This window comes from Rana temporaria, chromosome 3 (assembly GCF_905171775.1).
Source record: "Rana temporaria chromosome 3, aRanTem1.1, whole genome shotgun sequence".
NCBI lineage: Eukaryota > Metazoa > Chordata > Amphibia > Anura > Ranidae > Rana > Rana temporaria.
This window is the reverse complement of record NC_053491.1, coordinates 2,714,301-2,728,701: the sequence shown is the minus strand read 5'-3', so window position 1 is coordinate 2,728,701 and position 14,401 is coordinate 2,714,301.

Below are 14,401 nucleotides of genomic sequence, written 5' to 3'. Positions count from 1 at the left end.
TCGCCCATGTTACGTATACCCGTCGTTCCCGCGTCGCGAAATTTGAATTTTACGTTGTTTGTGTAAGTGAATCGTGAATGGCGCTGGACGCCATTCACGTTCACTTTGAAGCAAATGACGTCCTTGCGACGTCATTTGCCGCAACGCACGTCGGGAAAGTTTCCCGACGGAGCATGCGCTCTACGATCGGCGCGGGAACGCACCTAATTTAAATGATTCCCGCCCCCTACTGGATCATTTAAATTGCGTGCTCTAGCGCCGGGCATTTTGCCGGCGCGCCCGTGGCAATTCACGGAGCTTCTGCTCCGTGAATCAAGGGCAGCGGAGCAAATTTGCAGGGGCACAGGGCAAAAACGTTGCCCTGCACCTCCGTAAATAATGCGCAAATCTCTTTGAATCCGGCCCCTTGTATGCTGCAGATGCAGAGGCGGCTCTCTAATTAGGCAAAGAAGGCGGTTGCCTAAGTCCTGGAGCTTTCAGAGGGCCTTGCGGCTGTCTAATTTGCCTGATGTATGTGATAGAATGCAGGGCCGATCCTAGGGTCACAGGCTCTTGGTGCAGGAATATTTCTGGCGCCCCTCAACTTGGGCGTGGTAATTTTACTAACTCCTCCCCTTTAGAAATGTTTTTATGGCCACAGAAATGCTCCTCCCACAAAGTCTTCATTACCCCGGGATCCTTACATGATCTCTTAACAATAAACAAAATACAGGAAGAGATGCAGAGGACTTTATTGGGACCTGGAGGGGGGGCCTCTGTGATGGACACAGAGAGGGCTTCTGTTAGAGAGTCTGTTAGACCCCCTCTAAAACTACAGTAAAGCGCCGCTAAAACTAGCACCAATGCCCCCCACTGTCAGTGAGATGGACTACAGAGGCGCAAGGAAGGGACATGGGCTGTGTATCCTATGCAATCTATCATGCCATAAAACATCTAGAGCAGGGGCAGCCCAGAGAACGTGTAAAGGGATGCTGGCGATGCCATCCTCCAGCACGCTGAACACTGTGACTCGCCTCGGTTCTCTCTGCAGCCTGAGATAGGGATGGGAGGGGAAGGCATTCCAACTGGAGTTGGTGGAGACAGTGCGGGATCCATGACTCCCAGTGTGAGGAATTCATTCCTGCCCATCAGCACTCAGCAGCCACTGAAAACTAGAACCCTTGTGTCAGGAAGAGGAGCGGCTCCTCCCCCGAGCACTGCCAGAAGGAGGGGAGAAGCCTGGCACTTTGGCGCTCCACCTCTGCAGGTGCCTGGGTGCAAAGCACCCTGCGCACCCTGCCTAGGATCGGCCCTGATAGAATGGGAGGGAATGTCCCCGGTCAGTGTCCCCAAGCTGGCAGGGTGAGAGGTGGTAATGGGAGGAGTAGCCACATGTGGGACAGCTGGCACTAAGAACACTAAGCACTGGCACTAAGAACTACTACTATGTTTGCTACACCATAGAGGGAGCCTCTTTACTGCCGTTCCTACTGGTCTCCAAGCCTGACCCCTGAGGCTCCGTTCACACCTAATGTCAATGCGGCTCCCAGCAGGGGTCCTGTGCATCCTGGCTCACCGTTTCAGGCCCGAAGTTTGGGCTGAATTCGGACCTAAAATGGAACAAAAGACGCACAGGGCTCCTTTGCAAATTCGCACCGGAGCCGCATCGGAGATATGTGAACCGGCTCCATAGATCCCGCATCCAAATCGCAATAGTGTGAACCCGGCCTGACTGTGACACCCCCTCTCCAGTTCCTCCTTCCGGGCTTTCAAAGCCTACAACCCAGGGACAGGACGTGCACACATAATATATTAACAGGCATTTACAGATCCAGACAGTAGAGGGCAGCAGATCCCTGTGGCTGTTTTGATGGCAATTCAGTGGGCCAGATTCTCAAAGGGCTTACGACGGCGCAAGGCCATTTGCGCCGTCGTAAGTCCTAATCTGGCCCGGCGTATCTATGCGACTGATTCTTAGAATCAGTTACGCATAGGCCCTGTACACACGACCGAACATGTCCGCTGAAACTGGTCCGACGGACCAGTTTCAGCAGACATGTTCGGTCGTGTGTACGGCCGACCAGACAATTGTCCGGCGGATCGGACAGTTTCCAGCGGACAAATAATTCTTAGCATGCTAAGAAACATGTCCGCTGGAAGCCTGTCCGTCGGACATGTTCGGTCGTCTGTACAGACTCATCGGACATGTCCGATCGGCCAAAAGCCCTCGCATGCGTCGAAGTCATGCGACGCATGCGTGGAAGCATTGACCTTCCAGGGCCGCGCACGTCGCCGCGTCATCGTTGCGGCGACGGCGCGGCCACGTCACCGCGTATCGTGTCAGCGCGGATTTCTGTCTGATGGTGTGTACAACCATCAGACAGAAATCCGGACAGATCCGCTGGTGTGTACGAGGCCATAGATATCCATTAGATCTGACAGGCGTAAGGCTCTTACGCTGTCAGATCTTAGATGCATTTTTTTTTCCCGCCGCTAGGTGTCGCCGACGTCATTTTCCCCGTCGTCTATAGAAATTAGCTATTTACGCGAGATTTTCCGAACGTATGCGCGGTCGACGCAGTGAATTTACGACGTTTCCGTTAGATTTGCGACGCGTAAAGTTGCCCCTGCTATATGAGGGGCAACCAATGTTAAGTATGGCCGTCGTTCCCGCGTCGAAATTTAAAAAAGTACGTCGTTTGCGTAAGTCGTCCGTGAATGGCGCTGGACGCCATTTACGTTCACGTCGAAACCAATGACGTCCTTGCGACGTCATTTAGCGCAAGGCACGTCGGGAAATTTTAGGGACGGCGCATGCGCAGTACGATCGGCGCGGGAACGCGCCTAATTTAAATGATCCACGCCCCCTACCCGGCTCATTTGAATGCTTGCGCCGGGGGATTTACGCTACGCCACCGCAACTTTACAGGCAAGTGCTTTGTGAATCAAGCACTTGCCCGTAAAACTTGCGGCGCCGTAACGTAAATGAGATACGTTACGCCGCCGCAGTATTACGAGCCCGCCAATTGTCGCTCTATTTTTGTTTATAGCGCAAAAAATTTAAACCACAGAGGTGATTAAATACCACCAAAAGAAATCTTTATATGTGGGGGAAAAAGGACGCCAATTTCGTTTGGGAGCCACGTCACACGACCGCGCAATTGTCAGTTAAAGCGACGCCGTGCCGAATCGCAGAAAATGGCCCGGTCAGGAAGGGGGGAAATCCTTCCGGGGCTGAAGTGGTTAAAGAGGCGGATCGGTGAGATGTCCGCGGATCGCATAGGATTTTTATTACTATTTTATGCGGACGCAGACTTCCTCGCTGTAAAGCGCGCCGGCGGTCGGGGTCTATTCTCCGAAGACGCGTTCATATTTCCATATCTCCGGGATGGTCAGCAATCTTATACACTGGAGGTGATAAAACGGAATAATATCTGGAAGAGCGAGCGGCGCCCCCCCGAGACCCCCGATATCTTCGTAATTACATCTTCTCACACACCAATTACTGCAGAATTCTTTATTATTATTTGTATTTTGCTGAGTAGACAGAAATGTAAAGCAGAAATCGGCCGCAATTCACAAAGCGTCACCGCGAAGACCCGTCTCTTTATTGCGGCCGCGCGACTGTAAATCGTCTCATCGGGATCATCAACCTGAAAATAACTGTCACTGTTTTCAACGTATGTACCCTTATTGGTGAGCTTCGGAGGCACGCCTCTTACGGCAGTGTCATAGAAGGGGCGTGTCTAAAAGAAAAATGCTCCCTTCCAGGCCAGCCCTCTTAACCACTTCCGGACCGCCCACTGTCTACATATGTCGTCAATTTAAAGATGTATATCTTGGTTATGGCAGCAGCAGCTTCTGCCATTACCCCTGGCCGCATTTGAGGGGAAACTGGCGGCATTTTATGGGGCAAACTGGTGGCATTTGATGGGGCAAACTGGCGGCTATTGATGGGGCAAACTGGCGGCATTTTATGGGGAAAACTGGCAGGATTTGAGGGGAAACTGGCGGCATTTGATGGGGCAAACTGGCAGCTATTGATGGGGAAAACTGGTGGCATTTGATGGGGCAAACTGGCGGCTATTGATGGGGAAAACTGGTGGCATTTGATGGGGCAAACTGGTGGCTAGTGATGGGACAAACTGGTGGCATTTGATGGGGCACACTGGTGGCAATTGATGGGGCAAACTGGTGGCAATTGATGGGGCAAACTGATGGCATTTGATGGGGCAAACTGGTGGATATTGATGGGACAAACTGGCGGCTATTGATGGGGCAAACTGATGGCATTTGATGGGGCAAACTGGTGGATATTGATGGGGAAAACTGGCGGCATTTGATGGGGCAAACTGGCGGCTATTGATGGGACAAACTGGCGGCTATTGATGGGGCAAACTGATGGCATTTGATGGGGCAAACTGGTGGCAATTGATGGGGCAAACTGATGGCATTTGATGGGGCAAACTGGTGGATATTGATGGGACAAACTGGCGGCTATTGATGGGGCAAACTGATGGCATTTGATGGGGCAAACTGGTGGATATTGATGGGGAAAACTGGCGGCATTTGATGGGGCAAACTGGCGGCTATTGATGGGACAAACTGGCGGCTATTGATGGGGCAAACTGATGGCATTTGATGGGGCAAACTGGTGGATATTGATGGGGAAAACTGGCGGCATTTGATGGGGCAAACTGGCGGCTATTGATGGGGAAAACTGGCGGCTATTGATGGGGCAAACTGGCAGCATTTGATGGGGCAAACTGGTGGCATTTGATGGGGCAAACTGGTGGCTATTGATGGGGCAAACTGGTGGCTATTGATGGGGCAAACTAGCGGCATTTTATGGGGCAAACTGGTGGCTAGTGATGGGACAAACTGGTGGCTATTGATGGGGGAAACTGGCTGCTATTGATAGGGGAAACTGGCTGCTATTGATGGGGCAAACTGGCAGCATTTTATGGGGCAAATTGGCGGCATTTTATGGGGCAAACTGGCGGCATTTGATGGGGCAAACTGGCAGCATTTTATAGGGAAAACTGGCAGCTATTGATGGGGGAAACTGTCAGGATTTGAGGGGAAACTGGCGGCATTTGATGGGGCAAACTGGCAGCTATTGATGGGGAAAACTGGTGGCATTTGATGGGGCAAACTGGTGGCTATTGATGGGGAAAACTGGTGGCTACAAAATTTGAAGCACCAGCCACCACTGACATTACCCCAGAAAAAGCTAAAAGGCACATGTGCCGATCTGCACGGAAGGAGCATTTGGTTGCCTGTCCTGTGTTTTTTCTGCGTTCTGACGCGGAGAATATGCCGATTGGCGCACTCTATGATCGGTTATGGTAAATTGTGATTTATTATTCCTGTACAGGAAAGTCCGGGACCCGGAGCTGAGCCCGGAAGACAGTACAAGGTCATGAACGTAGCCGAGACCCGCTCTGACGTCTGACCCCCCCGGTTCCTGGGGCCCCTGATTCACACGACGGAACCCGGTGAATATAAATTCTGCCTGTGAGGGGAAAGTGTTTGTAGATTTTCATGTCGCATATGTTTTCCTGGAGCCCAGAAGCATGGAGATCCCCAGCGGAGCGCAAAGAGAGCAGAAATAATTATCATTTTAATTGTGTTGTTGAAAATTCTCTGGTTTCAGATGGAGCTGGAGGGGGAACAATAACTACTTCTGTCATTAGAAAGTAAAAGGAGGACGGTGTTTAAACCCATCCTGGGGGGGAGGGGGCTGGGGGGTCTGTTCCATCACTCAGGGGGGCCTGCAGGTGACAGGCGGGTGAACCCCTTCGCTGCCGGGAAGAGCTACATTCACATTCAGCCGTCGCGTTAAATGATTAAATTATCCGCTGAAAGAAAGAGAAAGCCGCACTCCGATATTCTCACTCCCGTCTACATTTCCCGAGAACGTCCAATAGCGGTGAAGGAATATCTCCGTACCCAGAAACTCAGACAAGTTTTAATATAAAAAATGATACATTTATTAGAAAAAATATACATAAAATACGAAAACAACAAGACAATATTTGGCATCTCTTTTTAGATGTTTTTGGTTGACTCTTCCCTCCTGAAGAAGCAACACATGTCGCGAAACATGTAGAGGACTGCGTCTGTACCTACATCTTTGTGTCCCCCAATGTACATAAAATACAAAAACAACAAGACAATACTTGCCATCTCTTTTTAGATGTTTTTTGTTGACTCCTCCCTCCTGAAGAAGCAACACGTGTCGGGAAACATGTAGAGGACTGCGTCTGCACCTTCATCTTTGTGTCCCCCCCAATATACATAAAATACAAAAACAACAAGTCAATATTTGGCATCTCTTTTTAGATGTTTTTGGTTGACTCTTCCCTCCTGAAGAAGCAACACATGTCACGAAACATGTAGAGGACTGCGTCTGTACCCACAGCTTTGTGTCCCCCCAATATACATAAAGTACAAAAACAACAAGACAATATTTGGCATCTCTTTTTAGATGTTTTTGGTTGACTCTTCCCTCCTGAAGAAGCAACACATGTCGCGAAACATGTAGAGGACTGCGTCTGTACCTACATCTTTGTGTCCCCCCCAATATACATAAAATACAAAAACAACAATACAATAGTAGAATTGTTGTATAAAGTTGCGTTAAGTTAACACTTGTGAAGCGTCAAACCCAACTGGTAAACAGGGGACACAAAGATGAAGGTACAGACGCAGTCCTCTACATGTTTTGCTCCACATGTCGCTTCTTCAGGAGGAGTCAACCAAAAACATCTAAAAAGAGATGCAATCTCATAATAAGCATATCCTTTCATATAATTTTAGTCCGTCAACCACCTGTAGCCTTCCGTGTTCGCCCCCAGGGTGTCTCTAATGCCATCTCTTTTTAGATGTTTTTGGTTGACTCCTCCCTCCTGAAGAAGCAACACACGTCGCGAAACATGTAGAGGACTGCGTTTGTACCTACATCTTTGTGTCCCCCCCAATATACATAAAATACAAAAACAACAAGACAATAGTAGAATTGTTGTATAAAGTTGCATTAAGTTAACACTTGTGAAGCGTCAAACCCAACTGGTAAACAGGGGACACAAAGATGAAGGTACAGACGCAGTCCTCTACATGTTTTGCTCCACATGTCGCTTCTTCAGGAGGAGTCAACCAAAAACATCTAAAAAGAGATGCAATCTCATAATAAGCATATCCTTTCATATAATTTTAGTCCGTCAACCACCTGTAGCCTTCCGTGTTCGCCCCCAGGGTGTCTCTAATGCCATCTCTTTTTAGATGTTTTTGGTTGACTCCTCCCTCCTGAAGAAGCAACACACGTCGCGAAACATGTAGAGGACTGCGTTTGTACCTACATCTTTGTGTCCCCCCCAATATACATAAAATACAAAAACAACAAGACAATAGTAGAATTGTTGTATAAAGTTGCATTAAGTTAACACTTGTGAAGCGTCAAACCCAACTGGTAAACGGGGGACACAAAGATGAAGGTACAGACGCAGTCCTCTACATGTTTCGCTCCACATGTCGCTTCTTCAGGAGGAGTCAACCAAAAACATCTAAAAAGAGATGCAATCTCATAATAAGTATATCCTTTCATATAATTTTAGTCCGTCAACCACCCTTAGCCTTCCGTGTTTGCCCCCCCCCCCAGATGTCTCTAATGCCGTCTGATGCCCATTTGGCATCTCTTTTTAGATGTTTTTGGTTGACTCTTCCCTCCTGAAGAAGCAACACATGTCGGGAAACATGTAGAGGACTGCGTCTGCACCTTCATCTTTGTGTCCCCCCCCAATATACATAAAATACAAAAACAACAAGACAATATTTGGCATCTCTTTTTAGATGTTTTTGGTTGACTCTTACCTCCTGAAGAAGCAACACACGTCACGAAACATGTAGAGGACTGCGTCTGTACCTACATCTTTGTGTCCGTCCAATATACATAAAATACAAAAACAACAAGACAATATTTGGCATCTCTTTTTAGATGTTTTTGGTTGACTCTTCCCTCCTGAAGAAGCAACACATGTCGCGAAACATGTAGAGGACTGCGTCTGTACCTACATCGTTGTGTCCCCCCAATATACATAAAATACAAAAACAACAAGACAATAGTAGAATTGTTGTATAAAGTTGCGTTAAGTTAACACTTGTGAAGCGTCAAACCCAACTGGTAAATGGGGGACACAAAGATGAAGGTACAGACGCAGTCCTCTACATGTTTCGCTCCATATGTCGCTTCTTCAGGAGGAGTCAACCAAAAACATCTAAAAAGAGATGCAATCTCATAATAAGTATATCCTTTCATATCATTTTAGTCCGTCAACCACCCTTAGCCTTCCGTGTTCGCCCCCCCCCCCCCCCAGATGTCTCTAATGCCATCTGATGCCCATTTGGAATCTCTTTTTAGATGTTTTTGGTTGACTCCTCCCTCCTGAAGAAGCAACACATGTCGCGAAACATGTAGAGGGCTGCGTCTGTACCTACATCTTTGTGTCCCCCAATATACATAAAATACAAAAACAACAAGACAATAGTAGAATTGTATAAAGTTGCGTTAAGTTAACACTTGTGAAGCGTAGAACCCAACTGGTAAACTGGGGACGCAAAGATGAAGGTACAGACGCAGTCCTCTACATGTTTCATGACACGTGACGCTTCTTCAGGAGGAATCGACCAAAAACATCTAAAAAGAGAGGCAATCTCATAATAAGTATATCCTTTAATATCATTTTAGTCCGTCAACCACTCTTATGCCGCGTACACACGATCGGAATTTCCGATGGGATAAAATCCGATGAAATTTTCCGTCGGAATTCCGATGAAGCTGACTTCCATCAGTCTTGCATAGACACTGTCAGACTAAATTCCGACCGTCCAAAACGCGGTGACGTAAAACACTACGACGAGCCGAGAAAATTGAAGTTCAATGCTTCCGAGCATGCGTCGACTTGATTCTGAGCATTCGTGGGGTTTTTTCTCCGTCGGAGTTGCACACAGATGATAGGAATTTCCAAACGTTTTTTTTTTCCCATCGGAAAAAAATAAAACATATTCTATTTCTAAACACTGATGGAAAAAATTCAGATGGGGCCCACACACGATCGGAATTTCCGATGAAAAAAGTCCAACGGATTTTTTTCATCGGAAATTCTGATCGTGTGTACGCGGCATTAGCCTTCCGTGTTCGCCCCCAGGGGGGCCTATTCAGGGTGTTTCTAATGCCGTCTGATGCCCATTTGGGTTTCCATTGGTGAGTTACGCTGGCTTTCTTAATACCCCAAAATAAAAGGATTACTGGTAGCATTCGCTACAACAATGCTTCTCAAATGCCTTTTGATACTTTTTGATTCTGTATTTATGAGATTGCATCTCTTATTGGATGTTTTTGGTTGACTCTTCTTGAAGAAGCGACACATGGCGCGAAACATGTAGAGGACTGCGTCTGTACCTACACCTTTGTGTCCCCATTTCAGGAGGAGTCAACCAAAAACATCCAATAAGAGATGCAATCTCACAATTGCAGTATCAAAAAGTATCAAAAAGCATTTGAAAAGCATTGTTGTAGCGAATGCCACCAGTAATCCTTTTATTTTGGAGTATAAAGAAAGCAGCGTGACTCACATGTAGAGGACTGCGTCTGTACATCTTTGTGCCCCCCGTTTACCAGTTGGGTTCGACGCTTCACAAGTGTTAACTTAACGCAACTACATACAATGGGTGCTGATGGTAAAACTGCATTTGAGGGGTACTGGTGAGGCTGCATTTGATGGGCGCTGGTGAGGCGGCATTTGATGGGCGCTGGTGAGGCTGCATTCGATGGGCGCTGGTGAGGCTGCATTCGATGGGCGCTGGTGAGGCTGCATTCGATGGGCGCTGGTGAGGCTGCATTTGAGGGGAAAAAAATTTGTGGGAGCAACTGCGCTAATAGATATAAAAATGAACAAACTAATGCTCATAAATAATACACATGTATAAACAAAAACAATGTAGATAAAGCTGCACCTTACTGTAAATATTGTACAGTGATAACATGAAATAGAAAAAACAAGATGCGCTATACAAAAAAAATAAAAATTTTTTAAAGGTCATAACATAGATCAGTGTCCATAGATGATCTAAAACGTGGAAAAGTCCTGATCCCCAGTGCAATGAAGGAAACATGAAGAAACAGTCCATAAGTGTTTATCTAAGGCTGTGGTGACGATCCAATAGACAGAAAAACCTCCACCATAAATCAATATATCTGCTTACCAGATATCCAGCGGTCTCTTAATTAAAAGAAGACCCCAGAAGGCGTGTGGGTAAACACTATGGCAGTTGGAATGTAGAAAGGCTGAATATCATGTACACCTCCGTCTCAGGCCAATGGATGGAAAATTGGGATCCCGATTATCATGAAAGACACATAAGGGCCACAATAGTGTAATAACGTAGGTAACATTTATTAAAAAGAAGAAAAAAACGCACTTACATATAAACGGTATAAAATAGGCATGTCAAATTTGGAGCTCCGGCCGGAAGCCAACCAAAAAGACCCGTCCAAGTAGGTAGGGAAAGGTGCAGTCAACGGGGGGTGATCCGATACGACACTCGTTCCGCCCGACCGGTTTCGCGGACCAGAAACAAGGGGGCCAAGCCTCGTTGTGGGTTACAACGAGGCTTGGCCCCCTTGTTTCTGGTCCGCGCCGTGTTCTCTGGTGGCTTGGGATCGCTGCGGCCGCACGCCGACGTGTGACACACACTGGGGGGGTGTCAGGCCGACGCCCCCCCCCCCTCCGTGACTGAGGCATGGCGCGGTGACAGCATGATTGACGGCAGACTAGGTAACACACAGCCTGGCTATTCAGGAGGGGGGGGGGGTGCCGTGCGAGCCGTACCCGAGTGATACTCGCCGCCCGGGACCCGGCCGCAATGATCCCCCTTCTCCGTGGCAGCGCAGCGCCGCGGCTCTGATACTATCGGCTGTGACTGTCTGACAGTCACACAGCCGACCCAAGCAGCGTGAAGCTGCGGCCGCCTCCCCCTCCTCCGTACAAGTGCTCTAACACGCGGCACGCTGATCATCACTTTACATCAGCAGCATTACGGGTCTGAAGGCAAGGGGGGGTGTCACTCTGCACTATTGTAAGGGGGGGTTCTGTATATGAGGGGGGGTTCTGTATTGTGGGGGGTGTTCTGTATATGAGGGGGGGTGTTCTGTATAGGAGGGGGGTTCTGTATTGTGGGGGGTGTTCTGTATAGGGGGGTTATGTATATGAGGGAGGGGGGGTCTGTATTGTAGGGGGTGGTATCTGTATGGGGGGGTTCTGTATTGTAGAGGGGGTGTTCTGTATTGTAGGGGGGTCTGAACTGTAGGGGGGTTCTGTATTGTATGGGGGTGGTATCTGTATAGGGGGGTTTTGTATTTGGGGGGTTCTGTATTGTAGGGGGGTGTTCTGTATTGTAGGGGGGTGTTCTGTATTGTAGGGGGGTGTTCTGTATTGTAGGGGGTGGTATCTGTATGGGGGGTTCTGTATATGAGGGGGAGGGGAGTGGTATCTGTATGGGGGGGTTCTGTATATGAGGGGGGGTTCTGTATTGTGGGGGGGTTCTGTATTGTAGGGGGGGGGTCTGATCTGTAGGGGTGGGTCCGTATTGTGGGGGGGGGGGGTGTTATGTATTGTAGGGAGGTCTGCACTGTAGTGGTGGGTCTGTATTGTAGGGAGGGGTTTGCACTGTCCAGAGGTGCAGTCTAATGTAAAGGGATATAGAGGTGCTGTGTAATGTAAAGGGGTCCAGAGATGCAGGGTGCTGTGTAATGTAAAGGGGTCCAGAGATGCAGGGTGATGTGTAATGTAAAAGGGTCCAGAGGTGCAGGATGCTGTGTAATGTAAAGGGGTCCAGAGGTGCAGGGTGCCGTGTAATGTAAAGGGGTCCAGAGATGCAGGGTGCTGTGTAATGTAAAGGGGTGCAGGGTGCTGTGTAATGTAAAGGGGTCCAGAGGTGCATGGTGCTGTGTAATGTAAAGGGGTCCAGAGGTGCATGGTGCTGTGTAATGTAAAGGGGTCCAGAGGTGCGGGGTGCTGTGTAATGTAAAGGGGTCCAGAGGTGCAGGGTGCCGTGTAATGTAAAGGGATATGTGGAGAGGGGTACACAGTAGTTACAAAGAGATATTAAAGAATGCAGGGGACGCAGTGGGGTGTTTTTACATTTTACCGTGGGGGTGCCAGATATAGGATCCGCCCCGGGTGCCAAATGCTCTAGGTACGCCCCTGGTCACGGGCCCCGTTTTCGTGGCATCCGGCTGGCGATTTTCTTATCCAAGGCTTGGATGTCCGGATTGGGTATTATCCCGTGTTTATGTAGCCCTGGGTTCCGCGGAGCGCGGGCGCATGCGCATTGGCGCCTAGGTCATACTAGAGTTAAACTTGGTCTGACCTGTATGACTTCCGGTGCGCGCGCATGCGCGTTCACGTGCGTGTGATGACGCCCAGTGGCCATTATTATTTTTTGTTATTTAAGGGGGGTGATTCGGTGTGTCACCCGTGCCCCATGAGGAAGCGAGTTTTCGCGAAACCGGTCGGGCGGAACGAGTGTCGTATCGGATCACCCCCCGTTGACTGCACCTTTCCCTACCTACTTGGACGGGTCTTTTTGGTTGGCTTCCGGCCGGAGCTCCAAATTTGACATGCCTATTTTATACCGTTTATATGTAAGTGCGTTTTTTTCTTCTTTTTAATAAATGTTACCTACGTTATTACACTATTGTGGCCCTTATGTGTCTTTCATGATAATCGGGATCCCAATTTTCCATCCATTGGCCTGAGACGGAGGTGTACATGATATTCAGCCTTTCTACATTCCAACTGCCATAGTGTTTACCCACACGCCTTCTGGGGTCTTCTTTTAATTAAGAGACCGCTGGATATCTGGTAAGCAGATATATTGATTTATGGTGGAGGTTTTTCTGTCTATTGGATCGTCACCACAGCCTTAGATCAACACTTATGGACTGTTTCTTCATGTTTCCTTCATTGCACTGGGGATCAGGACTTTTCCACGTTTTAGATCATCTATGGACACTGATCTATGTTATGACCTTTAAATTTTTTTTTTTTTTTTGTATAGCGCATCTTGTTTTTTCTATTGCATTTGAGGGGTGCTGGTGAGGCTGCATTTGATGGGCGCTGGTGAGGCTGCATTTGATGGGCGCTGGTGAGGCTGCATTTGATGGGCGCTGGTGAGGCTGCATTTGATGGGCGCTGGTGAGGCTTCATTTGATGGGCGCTGGTGAGGCTGCATTTGATGGGTGCTGGTGAGGCTGCATTTGATGGGCGCTGGTGAGGCTGCATTTGATGGGCGCTGGTGAGGCTGCATTTGATGGGCGCTGGTGAGGCTGCATTCGATGGGCGCTGGTGAGGCTGCATTTGATGGGCGCTGGTGAGGCTGCATTCGATGGGCGCTGGTGAGGCTGCATTTGAGGGGTGCTGGTGAGGCTGCATTCGATGGGCGCTGGTGAGGCTGCATTTGATGGGCGCTGGTGAGGCTGCATTTGATGGGCGCTGGTGAGGCTGCATTTGATGGGAGCTGGTGAGGCTGCATTTGATGGGCGCTGGTGAGGCTGCATTTGATGGGTACTGGTGAGGCTGCATTTGATGGGCGCTGGTGAGGCTGCATTTGATGGGTGCTAGTGAGGCTGCATTTGATGGGCGCTGGTGAGGCTGCATTTGATGGGCGCTGGTGAGGCTGCATTCGATGGGCGCTGGTGAGGCTGCATTTGAGGGGTACTGGTGAGGCTGCATTTGATGGGCGCTGGTGAGGCTGCATTTGATGGGCGCTGGTGAGGCTGCATTTGATGGGCGCTGGTGAGGCTGCATTTGATGGGCGCTGGTGAGGTTGCATTTGATGGGTACTGGTGAGGCTGCATTTGATGGGCGCTGGTGAGGGTGCATTTGATGGGCGCTGGTGAGGCTGCATTTGATGGGTGCTGGTGAGGCTGCATTTGATGGGCGCTGGTGAGGCTGCATTGATGGGTACTTTTGAGGCTGCATTTGATGGGCGCTGGTGAGGGTGCCTTTGATGGGCACTGGTGAGGCTGCATTTGAGCACTTCATTAAAAAAGGTGGGGTATACATGGGCAGGGAAAAGGGGGTGGGGTCTGAGGTGGAGCCGGGGGTGGCAGCAAAGGTTTTGTCTAGGGTTGCACCCCCAGCCCTGCTTGTAGCTTCATATACTGTGATTACTGTGGGCAGGAGATACCAGAGAGCAAGTGAAGGCCGCCCATTAGAATGTAAGCTCTTCAGGACACGGATGGATTGGTTTCCCGCACAATTTGTTGGTATTCGCTGACCGGTGACCACCTCGACTTTTAGAAAAATTCGAGCCTCACATTACCCCCCCCATGCAAGCCAGAGGCCCGGGATGAAGGAGG